The sequence below is a fragment of the Ambystoma mexicanum genome, chromosome 3q (assembly GCF_040938575.1).
Source record: "Ambystoma mexicanum isolate Mex_15411 chromosome 3q, UKY_AmexF1_1, whole genome shotgun sequence".
NCBI classification, from domain to species: Eukaryota; Metazoa; Chordata; class Amphibia; order Caudata; family Ambystomatidae; genus Ambystoma; species Ambystoma mexicanum.
In genome coordinates, this window is record NC_090926.1 from 1,141,954,573 (window position 1) to 1,141,971,217 (window position 16,645).

The following is a 16,645-nucleotide window of genomic DNA, read 5'->3' on the forward strand; positions in this document are numbered from 1 at the left end:
TTAGGGCGAGTGTTCTGAGAAATTAAATGAGTATTTAGGGATTCAGCCCTTTATCACAGACACATCTGACAAATATAAATATAAACATCTGTGGTGAGTCTTATATTCCAAAAATTCTCTTTAATTTTATACAAAACAGTCAGGGCCCTCGCTGCTATAATTTGTTCTCTGTCCGTTTCTCATGGGGGTATTTCAAACGAGTAAAACAGGGGCATACCAGTCTGTCCACACTGGAATGACACCCTCCAATCACAAAATAATTCATATGGCTAGCCTAGGATATCTTAATGCGATTTGCTAAGCAAGACAATAACACAAATGTTCAATTCTTATCAGGTGATCATTAGAAACAAACATTGTAACATTAATAAGCCAGTTTACAATGTTTGCATAGTTAAATAATTTAAATTAAAACAACAAAAAAAAAAACACAGCCTTCCCACCCTCTTGAGATATCTGTTTTTGTCCTCTGATTGTGCAGTGGCAGCAACAGCTGGGGTGGCTCTAGCAAACATGCACCTGACCACATGACTCTCACCCACAGAGAAAGAGACAAGAGATATAGGGCCTCATTACACGGTAGGCGGTAACCATGGCGCTATTAGCGCCATGGTTGCTGCCAGTATTTTACTGTGTCCGCCTTGGTGGATGGCGGAATTACCGCCCTACTCCAAGGTGAGCAGGGGCGGTAATTCCCCATTCACCAGGGCACTTCCCCATTCCCATTTTTGCCCCTATAGGGCTCAATGGGAATGGGGAAGGAGGTAATTACGGTACCGCAAACTGCGGTACCGTAATTAGCACCAAGGTCCCTTTGCGGCACCCTACTTTAACGGCTGATAAAACCAGCCGTTAAGGTCGGGTCCCGCAAAGGGAACTCGTAGTAAGGCGGTAAGGGTTTACCGGTACCGGTGTCCTTACCGGTAACGGTAAACCCTTACCGCCCACCGTGTAATGAGGCCCACAGAGTGAGACAGAGGAAGACAGCGAGATAGAGGGAAAGCAGGCAGAGAACCGAGGGAGGGAAAATCTCTTGTTTTTCAAATAGCTGCTTTTACACAACAATCCACAGCCCTGTCCCCCAAGATGTCTTCTTATTTTCTCTGGTTGTGCAGCTGTCAGCAATGGCCGCGGAGGCTCTGGCAAACACGCACCTGGCTATGCGACTCTCACCCATATAAAAAGAGACAGAGCCATCGTGTCACACAGAGAAGGGTTGTGTACGAGAGAGGGGGAGACCGTTAGATCGGCAGATCATAACTAGCTCTATTTCAAGCAATGCAAACTCCAAGGAAAGGGTTCCGCCAAAGCTTTGGTGCCTGGAAGCCTCAGAAAGGATTGATCTGGCACTGGCCGCAGCATTACTGGGTGTTCACAATTCCTTACACTGTGAGGTAATGAATTGTTGTAGCCTTTAAAAATTCACTGCTTCTTGATGGAACCTGTTTCTTATTCATTGGCTTAAAAGGCTTTCAAATACAAAATCCATCAGCATGGCAAACAGACCTTCATAAGTTTATGTGTCCTGTCCAGACATCCTACAAGGCTCACTGATGCACTCTAGTGTAAGGATCTGGGAAGGCGGGATCAAAGGTCAGAAAAAAGACATCATAAAAGAGCGGAAAATGTGAAAGGGGCTCTTGACAACACTTAGAGCGACCTAACATTGCTGTATCCAGCTTTAAAGGGTAGGATTCCTTCCAGCCAATCACATCATAGGATTCTTGCAGTTTGTTTTGATGACATCACTAATATGATGGGCTGAGCGATATGTACTTTCACCTGAAGCGCCCTGCCTATCACCTGCCTATCACGACTATTCTTTGATATCTACATGACCTCACTCCTGAACTCATCAGCATCTCAGGTCTCACCTGCTGTAAAGTACACAGGGAGTACTCAACGCATGTGCAAATGTGCACAAGCCCGGAATCAAAATCACAGGATCCCGGCAACTGCCTGTCACTGGTGGACACACAGAGGACGCCCGATCCAACGAAAGCTCAGCCCAACTGGTGATCTTTGACTACAAATCAACCACCACTTGGCCAGTGGAAATAAGAACTTAACCTCGAACTAAAGCATTCAGTTTCTAATGGACAACCCATTCTCCCTTGTACCCCAATTTAAGACTGGAAAGATGGGAACACATTACTCTGGTGCCTTGGAAACTCCACAAGCACCGAGTCAAATGCCAAATCCAATTTATAAACCCGGTTTACCACCCTCTATGCCTTCCAAGGCCAGGACCCAGAATTCACCATGAAGACGTTCTTCCAGTATGCGCCAGTCAGAATCTATCAATTCCACAGCGTAGCCCTAATAAGGGCCTTGTGCTTCAACTAGGGGTGCCAAGGCGGGGGTTCACCTTCTCAGAACTGGCAACCAACATATCAAACTCCAACCCTGGCTATTCTGCACCTTAGAAGACCTTTAGAAAGTCCCTTAAAAACCTGACTATTTACCAGGCTCTAACAAACCCAATATTACTGCTTCGGGTGCTCTAAAGCCCGCACCCAAGAATCCCAGGCCTCGACGTGAGCACAACAGCGCAGACACAAGCGTTCCTGAGGTCTGACCCAATAGGGTAAGTCTCTCCCATTTAACCCCCAAAACATGACATGGGGCATCAACACCAACTTTGATTACAGGTCTTGGATGAGCCTGGGACACCATTGAATTAAGACTGTCCCATCAAATTGTCCCCGACATCAGATATAGGAATCAAATTCCCCTGTTTTCTGTCACAACGTCACTGTTACGTACACTCATTTGGCTGAGCTCTACTGGGTCAGTCTTCTGCATCAACTACAGACACGGGGCAGCAATAACTCTGCACGACTGGCCACTAAGCTTGAATAAGGAAAATTGAATAATCTCACACTACCAACTCTCAAATATCTTCATAAGAACACAAATATCTTCATAAGAACAAAACCAACAACGGCAAAGACTTTCGGGTTTGATCAATACGGTTTGCCCAGGACTCAGAGGCGTAGCCAGGATTGCCGAAAAAAGTAGGGCCTGAGGATAATGTAGTTGGGCCCACCACAGTGACATTGGCATGCTCAGCCCTACCCTGCCTATGCCTCTGCCAAGACTCATTCCATTATTGGCCCTATTACTACTCAGGGCTAAGTCTTCACCTCAGGTGGCTAAACAAGTCCCTAACGGGAATGCTTTTGGGATGGATGATAATCACACTAGAGAAGCGTCTCAAATTGGGGTGGGAGTCTCAGAGACTAACTTACTTTTGGATAGCTGCTCTGGGAAATGTAATGTAATCCCCTCCCCCCTAAGTCTGAGGTGAATAACATAGAGCCCTGTTGCAACTGTGTAACTCAAAGTCAGTCGACCTGGTCAACCGCGACAAGTAGAAGGAAAAAAGGGATTGACTTTTTTTTGTTTAATTTTTTTTTGTTCTTATCAAATGTATTGATTTTACCAAATTGTTCTCTTCTCTATGTTTGCTTCTCCTTTTGTAGTGTACAATTTTCTTCTTTGAGGCAAGAGTGACATTTAACATTCTGGATTTGCCTAAAAAAGAAGGGGGTTTGGATCTATGAGAAAGAGATTTTATCCAGGAACAGGTGGTTGGCATCCCTGATCCTACCTATACCCGTACAGTCAAATGAGATGAGTGCGGTCAACTGCCTTGCCAGGGGACTCGTAATATGAATTTGGAGGTGTGGAGAATACAAAAAGAATTGTGCTGTCGGCGGAGTCGGTGCAGAGTCTCGTGAGTCTGCCTTGCCTGCTGTATCCTGTTGGACTGTAACTGGAGTTTCACAGTCCTCTCTCTACTACCATCAATTGTGAGGGGTGTGCTCATAATCCCCCTGTACTCCGTGGAGCGGCGCGGAGTCGGTGCAGAGACTCGTGAGTCTGCTTTGCCTGCTGTATCCTGCTGGACTGTAACTGGAGTTTCACAGTCCTCTCTCTACTACCATCAATTGTGAGGGGTGTGCTCATAATCCCCCTGTACTTCGCAGAGCGGCGCGTAGTCGGTGCAGAGTCTCGTGAGTCTGCCTTGCCTTCTGTATCCTGCTGGACTGTAACTGGAGTTTCACAGTCCTCTCTCTACTACCATCAATTGTGAGGGGTGTGCTCATAATCCCTCTGTACTCCGCGGAGCGGCGCGGAGTCGGTGCAGAGTCTCGTGAGTCTGCCTTGCCTGCTGTATCCTGCTGGACTGTAACTGGAGTTTCACAGTCCTCTCTCCACTACCATCAATTGTGAGGGGTGTGCTCATATTCCCCCTGTACTGCGCGGGGCGGCGCGGAGTCTGTGCAGAGTCTCGTGAGTCTGTGGAGGCTCTCGAGGCTCAAAGAGCACAAACCTCATGGATCGAGGAAAAACTTCCAAGGTGCCGTCAAGAATCATACATCACCCCCTCACCCGCCTGCAGCTGAAACGTGCTGAAGAAGGATCTGAAGTAACCTTACCTGTGTGTTGGAACCGCTTTGCCGCGACTAACACAACAAGGAAATTCAAACTTCACTCCTCCCCAGCCCCACGCATAATATCATTGTCGCGCGTGTCAATGGAAGATTTGAGCGCTAGCGCTAGTGACACGCAAACCGCGCATGCTGCCATTTCCGGTGTTTCCTGTGTAAATCGTTCCCACATTGAGCCAGACTGTATCCCTTCTCCCGATAGCCTATTGAACTCGAAAAAAACAAGTAATGCTATCATTAGCTCCGGCTTCAAGGAAAATGAAGGGGGGCATGGTGATAGCGAGGCAGGGAGCGAGGGCAATGGAGTACCGCTAAGTATTATGAACAAGAGTGCAAGTTATTCCCCCGGGAGTGGTGCACAAGCGGTGGACGTGTCATCTTCTGCAGGCGATTTTGTTAGTTATGAGGGAGATCAACCCTCATGCGCACAGCCGGCTGACATGGCAGTGCCTGTGTGCATTCTGGGAGCAGCATTGCTAGGTGCTGATATGGGGGTCCTAACCAACCGCAAATCTCAAAGGCTAACTTCGGAAGCTACTGGCTCCTGGCTTGAATGCACTTTTGATTCTACTTCGCTGCTGCCTATGACCCTGCGCTTGGGAAGTCCTTCATTGTCCCCCCAGTCTAAAGCTTCCCACCCTTTGCCGTCTGCCCCCAGCTCCACGCCATCCCATAAAACTTTCTCCAAGGTGGATGAAAGAGCCCTTGCCAACGAAGTTTTGAAGAGTAACTTGTCTGTAGTTACGACAGAAGAAGAGGAACGAGGCGTGAGAGAAGCTATAGGCAGTCATCCTCCTGTCAATCACACAGACCTTAATCATCCGAAAACACCTTATGATGATAAACGCAATTCCTTGGCCATAGTGAGTAAACTCCTATTGGACTTAACAAAAATTAACAGCTCAATGAATGCTAAACCAACATCAAACGACATTGATCCTAATAGCGAACCCACCACCATTGAGAACTGTTTTATAGCAAAAGAGCTTGAGGCTAATGTACGACCAAGAAGCACATGGCCGAGTGGCCTTAGAAAAAGAAGACGAATTGCCTCCAGTGAATCTCCTCTTATACCATGCTCCCAAAACAGGAAACAACGGAGCGGAACTTCTTTCACTCAAACCTCGCCAGCATCATCTAGATGTCACAGGAAAATCAACACAAGACTCTCCATATCTTCAAGCAATGAGGAGTTGTCTGACTTCTCATCTTTGGACGAATCGATGAATGTCTCCCCTATTAGACATCAGCCTCCCAAAGGGAAACCTTCCAAATACAGAAAATCTGCCTCTCAAACATTGAAAGACCTCAAGCTGCAGAATATTGTGAAAGAAGCCTTAAATGATCTTAGACCGTTTGTTTTGTCGTCGCTGACCATAGCCATGGCTCCAATGCTCAAACTTTACAAGCAATTAAATGACAACGTCAAAGATCTAACTACACTTGCAGCATTGTCAAATTCTAAGCTTGTAGCAGCAGAATTGTCGCACAACGGAGGAAATACCAAAATGCTGGATTATATCCAAAGATTTGAAGCCTTAATCAAGGATCTAGCGGATCAAAAACGCTCAAACATTGACGATAAACGTCTATGAATGTCTGAAATAACATTAGAAGCGTTAAGTCTGCTGAAACAAGCACAAACATCAGAGAGACAGTATTATGAGTCCCATCCAGCTTCTTGGGGCTCTGAGCCCACATCACAAATGGCAGGTATCTTACCAACTGTAAAGGATGGCTGTGTTCTTCGTAATGATGATCCTGGAAAGTCGTCAAGGTCAATCGACCCACTTTCGACAATGAATGGACAAGATTAGGTAAACACTCCCAGGCCTCAACCAAAGCAGTCGAATGCGAGTGTTCCTTATACGGCTCCCTTGGGCGATGAAAGGCCTATGTGTGAGGGAGTTAATCCCTCGGCTCGACTCAACCAAAATCGTCATTGAAACTACCACCGATTGTCATGGTAGCCAATGTTGCTACTAGTCTGCAAGATGTAAACATTACATCACCCTCCATTGAGCAATCAGAAACCTCAATGAAACCTCCCTCAGCCAATCCATCGATCCCCCCTGAAAACAATTTGTTGGATGTAAGTACCTCAGTACCATCCACGTCTGCAAATGCTGAAGGAATTACTGGACCTTTACAACAAAAAGAAAGCTGCTGTTCAGATATAAAAGATAAAACCTATGAAATATTCCAGAAAGCGCATATTGCCGACGTAAACAAATTGCAGGAAAAAAAATCAAAGAATCAAAAATGCAAACGAAAAGCACCAACATGGGATCAAGGAAGTTTCTAAGGAATCTAAAATCAGTTAATGTATTTGTTAATACAGAAAAAGTAAACAAACCACCCAAAAAGACCAACATGGTCACCATGCAAAAGTGCCCTGTTGCCTCTGAACCGACAATTGTGCTTGACGAAAGTGCTGAAATTGATGAGCAAGAGCTCCTAAATTTATCAGTCTATGAAGACAAATGCTGAAATAGGCGAAGAGGAGTAGGCTCACAAAAACACAAGTTCTGAGGCTTTGGCAAAATCTGTTCAGCCAATCTCTCTGAATGGTGCTCCCCCTGTTATTAGCGGGCAGTTTGCGAATTAATACTCCCCCCAACAGAAGTGATTTCTTTGGCCCCCGCTGAAAACTCCAACAAATTTGAAACCATGGCAGAAAAAAGAAGTTGTCTGGGTGCGCGGAATGAAGCTTAAAAAATGGCATCTGAAATCAGCTCAGGTTGCTGGAAAGAGCACAGCAAATCGCAGACTGAAGAAACTGCTAAATCGAAACTTAACATGACTGATAAGGCTAGTACAAACCAGCCTATCCTGAATGATCCCAAAACATCTGCGACATCAAATTTGGCCAATAAAAATCGAGGAAGTTCGCAACAGAACCTCTTCGTAAATAAAGACAAACTGAGAAAATCAGCGAAGTACATGCTAATCTTGGAAAGAATACTGGACACAAAAGATGGGCTAACCTTGAACCGAAACAATGTCCTTAGGCTTCTACATCATGTCCCTGGACTGCGGTCAATAGAGTCCAATGATATTCAAACAGTGGACTTCATCAATGATCATCAGAATGACAAAGTCCGACTGCATATAAATTCCAGACTTGTCTGTGATTTACTCCTAAATGCAGTTCCCTTTCTGCTATCTTTGGGATTTGATATCCATGAGGTCTCCCAAAATAATTTTGCGGACCCCTGTCCCACAAAGGCAATGGAAACAATGGCTAACAACTCGGCCTTAACCTATAAGGTTACCTTAGGAAACAATGTTAGCTCAAAACCTCCCAATAAAGTTGTTATCGCGACACCTACCAACAAGCCGGAAACCAATAAGGAACTAAATAGTCCCCCATAAGAAAAATTTAATTTGGGAGAAAACATCAAAATTACAATCTCGGGATCAACTCACAAACCTTGGATGACAATAACACCACGAAAAAATGGAATTGGCTTGCTGGCGTTCTGGGAGGGCAATCTAGCTAATGCCATCAGGGACGCTCTAGTCCCTACATGAATGTCCTCTCATTGAACACCCGAGGATTCACACACTTGTTCAATGAATCTAAAAGAAGTCCCTTGAATCAAACAGTGATTTGTCTCCAGGAAACTTGGCTGACTCTGTGCCCATTGTCCGATGATTATGAAATAGTCATGAACCCGGCCATAGCTAGAAAAAAAGGCTGACCATCGGCTGGTCTAATAACAATGGTCGAAAAAAACTCGGGATGGAAAGTGAAAAGTGTCTTTAACCATACTCCGTATATTCAACACACAATTGCAGAAGCTACTTTGACGAATCCCGGGAAAAAAACCCAGCTCAACATAATCAACATATATTGGCATCATAAAGAAGCTGGCACATACAAATTTATGAACACAGTACTGGATCTATCAACAGCAAGCAACAAGTATCCAACATGATTTGCTGTGGTGATTTGAATCTGTCGTGCATAAGGGATGTGCAAGATTCTGTAGCATCGATCATAAAGCAAAAATTGGCAGCAAAATGGTGTTCGGCCATGCAAGAAAGAAACATAACAATGGCGAATGGGAACACCTGTGGAGATATTCCTGTACAAAAAACTTGGAAAAGCGGAAAGTCAACTTCCATCATAGACTATTTCTTTATCTCTGAAAACCTGAGCCAACGAGCTGTGGAACTAACGGTATTAGAAGATCCAAACAGTGACCATAGTAAGTTAATACTTACTCTGCTTTCTCCAACCATAGTGAAACCAAATACCTGGAGGAACCAGGTTGAAGTAGAGTCCAACAGAATTCGCCTGAAAATAAGGCCATATGAGGTAAAGCGGATCACAGATTCATACTACAACCTCATAACCAACTCAACAGACTCCAGCCTTGAATACACTGTTGTTCTAAAACAGTTTATGACCATCCAAAATGGTTCAAAAAGACCGGACTTTGCACCCAAACACTGTTCCAATCACGAAATTGCAGAAAGAAAGAGGCAATTAAGGAAAGAACTAAGACAACATGCACAACTTGAATTCGATCAGCGACAGCATGCAAAAAAAGCCTCAAAGCAGCAATATAAAAATTGGCTAATCTCACATAAATCCATCCAACACCAACAGGACAGCGAAGCCATGTTAGCGGTGCTAAGTAATAAGAACTCAGCTGACTTTTGGAATCTGATTAACAACATGAACTGTCAACAAAGTGCAATTCAAACAAACATGGTCCCGCAAGCAGATTGGCTTACCCACTTTGATTCGGTTTACAGAAAAAGCAGCTCAACAATTGAACCTAAATTACCGAAGCTCACTGAGTGGGATTTAAAATTTGACAAGGAGAGCATAGTACAGAGCATCCTACGAGCATTTACTTCAAGAGCACCGGGTCCCGATGGACTTACTAACCATGTAATAAAACAAAATCAAGAGGATTGGTCTGAGTTCCTCATGCTATTGTTCACAAAGATCGCGGAAGAAGCCAGCATAAAATCTAGCTGGGAATCAGCAATCGTAATTCCCATTTTCAAGAATGGAAATAGAGCAGATCCCAAAAACTATAGGCCCATAGCATTATTAGATGTCCTTGGGAAAATCTTTGCTATTCAGTTACAAAATCAACTGATGAAATGGATTGAATCTACAAAACATCTGGACCTCCGACAAACTGGTTTTGTCCGAGTTGTTGGGTGTGGCCTAAATCTGCTACTGTTGAATATTTTGAAAATGGATGCTATAAGAGTAAATAAGAAAATCTACCTAGCATTTGTGGACTTATCCCAGGCATTTGATAGCATTGACAGGGAACCTTTATGGAAGAAAATGGCGACCTGGAATTGCCCTCTCAGTCTACTTTTGGCCATCAAAGCACTTCACACTGATACAGCGATAAGGGTGAGACTGAATCAACAGGGTCTCCTCTCTGAGCCAATAAAAACCTATAGTGGAGTTAAACAGGGTTGCCCACTTGCTGCCATAATATTTAATTTGTTCATCTCATACATGGGGGAAGCATTTGAGAACAACAATGCCTTCGCTCCTAAAATAAACGGAAATGGAGTGAATTGTCTCTTGTATGCGGACGATCTAGTCCTACTAGATTTAACACCTATAGGACTGCAACGGAAACTGCATATCCTTGATCAATATGTCATGCAAAATGGACTAATTGTGAATTCCAAAAAATCCGTAATCTTTACTCTGCAAGATCTTCAAAAAAACAAAAAGAGAGCGGGCTCGAAAAAGTTTGAATGGAGAATTGGGAAGGAGTCTTTAAAAAGCGTTGACCAAACCATGTACCTTGGTATGTGCATTAGCTCAAGTATCAACAAGTTTCCTTGGGATGCGAAAACAAAGGAGAAATGTAAACAACTAACAGCACAGGCCTGTATACTCAACAGGAAGTTTGGCAAACATTTGTTAAAACCTGTCGTAGATTTCTATAAAATGAAATTCATTCCGGCAATCACACATGGAGCCAATAGTGCCCTGGGATGTCCAGACACCTTATGGTCATCGCTTGAACATCACTTCTGGTCCAAAGTCTTGCGTCTTCCAATGGGTGTACTAACTGCTTGTATAAGATACGAGCTAAGTCTGTTGTCCATCAACGCAATAGTAATGTGGACCACTCTGAATGAGTTTAGAAAGATAACCACTGATCCAACTGCTCCACAATATCACATCTTAACTAATGCAGACACAGGCCCGACAGACTGCATTCTGTCTCAATGGATAAGACGCTTTGATGACATTCTAAGCGACCTATGCACCAATAGAGAGTTACTCCATATGAATCCTGTCAAAGTAAAATCACTACTATGGCAACAAGACTGGATACAGTTAACATACGAAGGACTCACAGAATTATGAGAACATGTCCAGCTGAAGCAAGAAAAATAAATGATCCTCAACCCTACTTGCTTAAGTTCCCAGGTACTGCGCGTAGACTCCTTTTCATGAAATTTCGCTTGAATCAATTCCCAACAAGAGAAACGCTGGCAATCCGACAAAAAGATGGAGTTCCATTGCTGACCTGTCGCCTATGTGGGGAGGAAAAGGAAACACTGAAACATCTCACATTGTTCTGCACACAATTGCGACAGGAACGCTTTATTTACTTGGGAAAATACATTGTGGCAAGACCAACTCTGTCCGCTGAGGATTGGTGGGACATGATGCATCAAGAAGTGGAACGCAGCCTAACACTCGAATTGACTTTCCTTCTAGAAAAGATGACCGAAAAACTGGAAAAATATGAAAATGACACCAAAGTCGTCTTAAGCATAGCTTGAACTTTGGAAATTCAAGAGTGATTTGGCCGCTAAGGTCTTAAATTTCGTCTTATGCCCCTCCTTCTCGCTTTCCTTTTGTCTTGCTGCCTACATTTCTTTTTATTTTTCCATTGGAGCTCCTTCTGTGGATTTTTTTTCTTTCTTTTTTTTTTCAAGAATGAATTTTCTAACTTTGTTTTGAGATTTTTTCAGAACCTTATGTAAATAATTTTCTTTTTTTTCTTTTTTTAAAGGTTTGTAACAAACCAATAAAAATAATTAAAAAAAATAAAAAAAAATGGTGCTGTCAAAACCTACCACAGAGCTTATATCCGAGGCGGTATCCAGTCAAATTTCGAAAAGCACATTTTTCGAAAAACCATTTTGTCAAAAAAAAAATGTTGAAAAAAAAATTCTGAATGTTTTTTATTTTATGTTTTATTTTGGTTTCGTTCATAAAAAAAGTGTCAAAAATAAAAAAAACAGGGGTTTGGGGGAAACCCCCATTTAAAAAATAAAATAAAAACTTTCAAAAAATGTTATTTTCGGCATTTTGGTGTCGAAAAAATGGCATTTCGAAAATGTGATGTTCGAAAAAGTCACTATAAACCATCCGAGGCTACACTCAGGTGTTGGACAATTTTTGGATAAGCTATATAAATGTAGCCCCCCAAACCCATGAGGAGAAGCACGTGTTTGCATAGGGCTCAAAGGTATTTAGTATACTTAGAAATGCCAAGGATGGTGACGGAAAATGCAGAAGGACGGATTCTAGGGATTGGTCTGGGGGTAACACTAGGGATTTACCAAAGGAACGGGACGAGGGGTACATGAATGGAAACATAAAATGTGTATGTCCAGCATTCTGGGGCTCGAGCACAGGCTTGCTTAAATAGGGGCAATGTCCTGACCATCTTTGCGGTAATTCTGAATCTTAAATTAGTTTCTTCTACTGACATAGCTTGTGTAGCCTTTCCAAATCGTGCAGATACCAACTGCTGCCACCTTTATTTTACGTCTAATGTGGTTAAAGAATTCGTTCTATAAGAAACTAGGAATCTTAAAGAATTAAGATTTGATCTTCATCTATAACGAGGGGATGATGAGGTGCCTATCAAGCAATGGGGTGATGGGCCCTCAGAATGTCCTTTAACTCGGACCCATGGGTAAAATTCCTAGTAAAGAAATGGATTTACAAGCAGAGGTGGAGGATCGGAATTGGGACCGGGTCACATCTGCTTTGGGGAAAATGACTAGACCACCGCACGCCTAAATTTAGGACTGAGAATGGCGACCATTTAAGATTGAGAAACACTTCCTGGAATTCTAGAAGCAGTTCTAATCAAACCAGAAATTTGGAAGTAATGAAAATGCTGAGGTGGGGGAATGTTATTTAAATCCAGGAGCCATGGTTGCTACATGATCCGACCTTGGATGGATATCAGGTTTTTGCACAGTGTGCACGGCCTAGTAGTGGGGTGAGAGCTTCTGGGGGTTTCATTATCGCATTAAGTTCAGCCATTGGATTGAGGGTGTCTCTTCTTCCTAACCTCCCTTTTGGGGTGATGGCCACGTCACTGTTCTCTCTGGACGGTCGATTTAACTTGCTGATTACAAAAATGTATTGGCATAATGTAGTGGCCAAGCTGGAGGTTTTCCTTTTGGTCATTTCTGAGTTGATTTCTATCTTGGTATCCTCGTACCCGGTGGGTAGGGATCTAAACTTGAACTGTATTATTCCTGATCAAGTTGAGGACATTTGGGAGGTTATAGGGGAGACCCTGCCTAATAAAACTAAAATCCAAAATGGCCTGAGGTGTTGGTTAACTATGGAGTCATTGGGCTAGAGTCTTATTAATACGATGGCAGCAGTTGAAGGTAAGGTGTTGCCAACCTGGAGTCGAGGGACTCACTTTTCCACTTTAGATTCTATATTTGTGGATGCGGTTCTAAATAGCGGTTATGTGAGTTTCGAAGTACAACACAATAATTTCAGTGACCACTCTATTCTTATGGCGGAATTTGTCTTATAGACGATTAGTCATCCTATTGACTGCATGGGTTGTGTGGAAATAACTGCCTCTGGGAATGCAATCCGATGGTCTGATCAGAATATTGCAATCCTAAATGAGGAGCTTAACTGTATTATTAGAGGTTCTCCCCTAGAATGGAAACTAACGGTATTTAGCTCCCAGTCCTTTGACGACTTTATGGGGGAATTGTTTGGTAGAGTTAAACAGAACTCTACATTTTCGAGTAGGGGAAGGGGAAAAACTACTCACGTGTCCAACTCTGCCGTGGTTGAAGCTAAGAGGAAGCTCCGTCGTGATATCAGGGTGTTGATTATGGTTGTTGTAAGGGCACTATTCACTTTCAGTCCAATCTGAAGAAATTAAAACAACAATATAAAACTTCTATAAATCCACCAAATCTTCTATGTTGCAGTTGGACGGAGAATGCATGTTTCATATCTTAATTAAGCACGATTCTCGTACATTCTGGGTCTTGGTTAATAATTTGGATCCGTCGGTTAAGGCCTTTAAATGCTGTGTCTGAGATCCAATTCATGGAGATTTTTAACAAGATTAATGGTGGGGGGCATCCGACATTGTACTTGACCCTGCTGCTATTAAATATATTATGGAGCCCAGTTGAGATATCAAGATTAACTTTGAAGATATTGGGGGTCATTATCGAGCTTGGTGCTAAGGGAACAACAATGCCAGTAAAGGAATACCGGCATCGATTACCACTACGGGCTATTCTGACCAGTCTGACCGCTATTAGCTGCACCGTAAAGTACGATGCTGTAAATAGCGGTCTGGGCATGGGCACGCGACCCATCATGCCAGCAATAGCTGCATGCTGTTAACTGGAGTAGATCACAAGTGAAGCGGACATGCAAATAACGGCTTCATGAGGTGGAAAAAGTCGTTACCGGCATGCCGTAAATACCGGCATCGCCGACCTACCGTAAAATGCTCTGAGCAGGCAGTGTTCTAAACTGCCACAGGTGCACACAATCAGCACAGGTGGAGGCAATGAAGTCTGGCCCAGTACAAAAGGAGCACACCCACACACCACACCCCCTCCCACACCAAGATCATTCCAATAGTAGTAGCATTATTGGAGCAGGAGGACATGCTTGCATTGCCACAACATCAACAACAACAACAGCCGCCACCACAGAGAAGAAGGACGGTGAGACAGGGCCAGCATGCCCAACCAGTGCAGCCACCGTTACCACGCGGGCTTCTCCCAATCCCTTGCATCAGAGCCAGTCCTTTCAACCTAACCCCTGAGAAGATCCACACCCTGTACCGTCTAGACCGGGACACCATCACCACCATAGTGGACCTGATACATGACGACATAGTGAGCCTCATTGAAATACGCACCGCCATCCCCCCTCTACTGAAGATGGTTTCTGTGCTCCACTTCCTTGCCACAGGGACCTACCAGCACACAGTGGGGCACATGCATGGCATATCACAACCCTTATTTTCCCGGATACTGAACCAAGTGCTGGATGCCCTCCTCAAGCACACAAGGGACTACATTTCCCTACCATGGACTCCCCAGGAGATAATAGATACAAAAGTTGGCTTCCATGTACTGGCAGGCATGCCAAATTGTGTAGGTGCCCTCGACTGCACCCACGTGAAGTTGGTGTTCCCGCATGCCATGGAGGTGGTGTACTGCAACCGCAAGCAATACCACTCCATCAATGTGCAGATGGCATGCAACGCCAGCAAGATCATCACACATTGTTGTGCCCGATATCCCGGATCAACTCATGACTTTATGGTCCTACGGAACTCCACGCTACCACGCTTCATGGAGCGACATGCTGGACGACGTGCCTGGCTGCTTGGCAAGTTGCATGACCGGCACATGGCATTGGAATGGGGGAGCGATGCACACACCACCCTGGAGTCATAGGTGTGGTGACTGCATGATGTGCACATCACCAAACACTGTGCCCCAAAGCATCACAAACGGTACATGACACCCAAATCCCATGGGAATGAAGTAAGGTTGCCACCTACCACTACATGACTAACAGGAAACCACCCCACATCCCACAACACGTGCACCACTCATCAGCGGCCCTCACCCTCCGTATTGCCATCCTGCACCATGCACTGCATAGGCACTATGTTGCTGTCTCCAGCATATCACCACACAGGACAAGCATCCCTGTGAGTGCATCAAACTGAACCTACTAGGGAATCCACTGTCTGGCACAGGGCTGGCACACTCACAGGAGTGCTGCATGTCACCATGGGAATAATCAGTGTTAACTGCCCAATATTGCACATACTACTGCCAACGCTCCCCTTAAGTAAATCTCACAGAACACAACACCTCACTAATTTGACACGAACACAGCTGTAAGCGTACACAATGCATGTGCAACAAGACGTCAGTGCACACCATGTATCATCTTGAAGATGCGACCCACACCATCAGTCCATGGCACAGTACACATTGAGGGACTGAAAAAGGCGTCAATACATCCAGGGACATGTGCATGTGGCCAACGTAAACCTGCAGGCATGTGTGACTAGTATAGCTGTCAATCATGATTCGCCTGACATTTACCTTTAAATGCCTCTCATGCAGGTGATAGTGGCTATCCCTTGAAGCCGTGGCTCCTCACCCCTGTCCGAAAACCACAGAACAGGCACGAGGAGGACTACAATCGTTCCCGTACCCATATGGTCATCGAGCAGACCTTTCGCCTGTTGAAGGCATGATTTTGCTGCCTTAGCCAGTCGGGTGGGGCACTCCTCTACAGGATCAGAAGGTGGCCAAGATCATCATGGCATGTGTCATGCTGCACAATATGTGCATCCGGCAGAACGTGCCCCTGCCCCCTGACATAGAACTTCTCCCACCTGGTGATGATGAAGGGGAACAAGAAGATGTGGCTGGACATCATTGCGGTGCCGATGCACAGGAGGAACGTGCTGTGCGCCAGTCAGTGATTGCACAATATTAATGACACACATGGCAGCAGAGGGTGACATGATGGTTGGGCAGAGGGCACTGGGTGTGGGGGTACATTTACACTATGCACTGGAAAAGAATAAATGAAACATGCGCAATGGTGAATGTCCACTCAGGTCTTCTTTTTCACACAACCGGTGTATTAAATGTAACAATGTAAACGTAAGTGCAAAATCCATCCACCACCCTCACCCTCTCCCACTCCCCCTACAACTACCCCACACACCCTCACTCCCTCCCTCTCCCCCCACAACTCCCCCACACACCCTCCCTCCCTTCCCCTCCCCCCACAACTCCTCCACACACCCTCATCCTCCTCCCCCTCCCCCCACAACTCCCCCACACACCATCACACCCCTTCCCCAAAGCCTACATGAGGCTGCCCTGACGATTAATTGGCACTCCCT

At 44.7% G+C, this 16,645-nt stretch overlaps 1 long non-coding RNA gene across 1 annotated transcript in view; it reads right to left on the bottom strand.

The window, feature by feature from the left end:
- The window catches only part of LOC138581966 (uncharacterized), a 72,428-nt gene extending 58,630 nt beyond the window's left edge, over positions 1-13,798 (bottom strand). Inside the window, exons 1-2 of the long non-coding RNA XR_011304907.1 lie at positions 13,508-13,798; positions 10,872-10,994 (exon numbers count right to left, since the gene is read on the bottom strand). This is a non-coding gene — a long non-coding RNA (uncharacterized lncRNA). The remainder of the gene's footprint in view (positions 1-10,871; positions 10,995-13,507) is intronic.
- Positions 13,799-16,645: the final 2,847 nt, after the last annotated feature.